Here is a 2636-nt window from a genome sequence, read left to right on the forward strand (position 1 = left end):
TAGATGTTGGGCTTAATTGTTGACAATCTGGGCAAAATTCTTACTTTAAGAGCCCAAACTCTCCTTCTTATGTCCCAAAACCTTGCCAATTTATGACTTAACTGCTCAATTTCAAGAGCCCAAACTCTTATTTTAAGGCCTCATGATCCCATTTGTAGGCTCCGAACTCTCACTTTCAGGGCCAAAACTCTCTTTTTAGGGCTCAAACTCTGATTTTTAGGGAGAAAACTCTGTGCTTGCCAGGGCAGGACACTTCTTCACCTCTGTTTTTTAAGTTGCTGTCCAGGGCCCAGCTCTGCAACAACAGATGTCCGGGTCCTGCTATAGAACCAACGGGACTAGGACTGAAAGCTGGTGTTGGCCTCACCTTCCCTGGGAAGATATCCTGTAGCCACACAAAACATTGGGCTCTGCGCTTCTCTGCTTCTCTAAGAAGCCAACGTTGGCTTCACATTTTCTTTGCTGCTGGACACCGCCAAGCTCTGACATAGTAAAAGGCTGGCTCCTGCACCAACATCAAAGGGACTAGGATGGAAAGATGTTATGGGGCCTGACCTTCCCTGGGAAGTTCTTCGGTAGACCCACAAAACCTTGGGCTGTACACTTCTGCGGTTGGCTGTGCAGCTGATGTTTTTGCCCCTGTTTCTTGAGTGGCAGTCTGGAGCCCAGCTCATAAACAGCAAAGCACCGAGTCTTGCTGTAATACCTAAGCAACTAGGACTGAAAGCTGTTGTTGGCCCCACCTTCCCTGGGAAGCGCTTCTATTTCAGTTTTAGACTTTTTTGCACTTTCTCAGCTTTTTGGCTTTTATGGCATTTTTATGGTTCTTTATCGTCCTATCTTAGTACTTTAATGCTTTTTGGCATTTCTCCTGATTATCTGCTTTTTCGCTTTATTTCTCTCTCAGGTTTTTGACCTTTGTGTTGATATTATCTTCTGCTTTTTCAATATATATATAGGCATTTTAAGGGTTTCCTGGCAATTCTGCTGTTTTTCGATCTTTTTGTCTTATTTGGCACTTTTTCAGCTTTTTGGCCTTTCTGGCTGACGTTAATGGTTTTGCATCATATTGTAGCAATTTAAGAGATTCTTAACATAACTGCTGCTTTTAGTCTTTTTCACCTTTTTAATCACTTTTTCAGCTTTTTAACTCTACTGGAGGATATTGGTGCTTTTTCACCATATTGTGGCAATTTAAGAGTTTCTAGGCATAACTGTCTTGTTTTGTCTTTTTTGTCTTTTTTGTAAATTTTTCAAGTCTTTATTAGTTTCTGACTGATATTGGTGACTGATATTTGCTACATATAATGGCAATTTAGGAGTTTCTGGCAATAAGCGTTGAGTTTTGTTTTTTTCTACTTATTTGGAATTTTTTCAGCTTTCTTGCATTTCTGGCAGTTTTTCGTGCTTTTCCATCATGTTTTGTCATTTTAAGTGTTTCTTGGTGTATCTGCTGATTTTCGACTTTGTGATAAATGATTTAGCCTTAAACAGTGGCTCCCCGTCGGGGAATCGAACCCCGGTCTCCCACGTGACAGGCGGGGATACTAACCACTATACTAACGAGGATTCCATATAAAGTTTACAATTTATTAAATGAGTAAAGGCAAGCAAACAGTGCTGGGTGCATAGGGACACACTCTGGTCCATTGACATGCACGCCGTACAGTTCTCCTTTCGGGTTTATATTTCTTTAACTAATACATATTCATAGAATTTCGCAATACGCTTATACATATGCATGACCTGTCCCCGCTTCATATTATAATTTGCTCTCCTCCCATCCATGCCTGCGCAGTGTCCCCTGCTGGTGGTTGTCGGTGGTCGCGGTGGGATGAAGGCTCTTCTCCTCTTTGTCACCCTCTATTAACCTTTCCTTCTTGCGCAGACTCAGTTACTTCCTGGCTCTTGCTCAAACCACGGGACTGGTATTGTCTCGTTTCTGAGGAGAGCTCAGATAAGTGTCTCCTTTCTGGTTCCTTATGGGTCATATACAATTATACACTCCATTCTACTTGTTCTCAATCTTTTCTCTGTACAAGGACAGCCAAAATAGCCCCAGAGGTCGCATCTTCCCCACGACCTCCACATTGTTTTAACACGAATCAGACTGACACATCTCACAATCCCCCATTTTCTTTTTGATAACATTGATTCGTGTTTTTGTTTCTAATCGAGTCAATACTTGCAAAATTGGTATCAATTCTGGATCTTCTTTTGTTTTTAGTATCATTAGGGAATGAGTTTTCCCTTTTCCCAGTTCTGAATCAGCAGGTACTGCAGTTATCTGCATTCCTTGTATGACCGAATGAATTAGTCTAATAAAACAAGGTATTAAACATGGAATTACTAACAGTCCTGCAAATGACCATAATATAACAATCCCAATCTTAGTAAACCAATCATTGCCCATAAAGCCTTTCCAAAATCTCCTAAATCGATTCCATTTCAAGTCTGAACTGGGACATGTGCAATTTTCTTCATTTCCTTCACAAGTTCATCTACAGCTTCTCCTTCATCATTGATTTTTAAACAACAATTACTAAGGTTAAATTTTCCGCAAACACCCCCTTCCTGCGCTAGCAAATAATCTAAAGCCAAGCATTTTTGATACAAAGCAGTTCTCATTTGAGTAT

At 40.7% G+C, this 2636-nt stretch overlaps 1 non-coding gene across 1 annotated transcript; it reads right to left on the reverse strand.

The window, feature by feature from the left end:
* Positions 1-1497: 1497 nt before the first annotated feature.
* TRNAD-GUC lies at positions 1498-1569 on the reverse strand. The gene has a single exon. It is a non-coding gene; the product is annotated as a tRNA-Asp (tRNA).
* Between the last annotated feature and the right edge of the window lie 1067 nt (positions 1570-2636).

Source organism: Mesitornis unicolor, unplaced genomic scaffold (genome assembly GCF_000695765.1).
Source record: "Mesitornis unicolor isolate BGI_N332 unplaced genomic scaffold, ASM69576v1 scaffold8747, whole genome shotgun sequence".
Taxonomy (NCBI): domain Eukaryota; kingdom Metazoa; phylum Chordata; class Aves; order Mesitornithiformes; family Mesitornithidae; genus Mesitornis; species Mesitornis unicolor.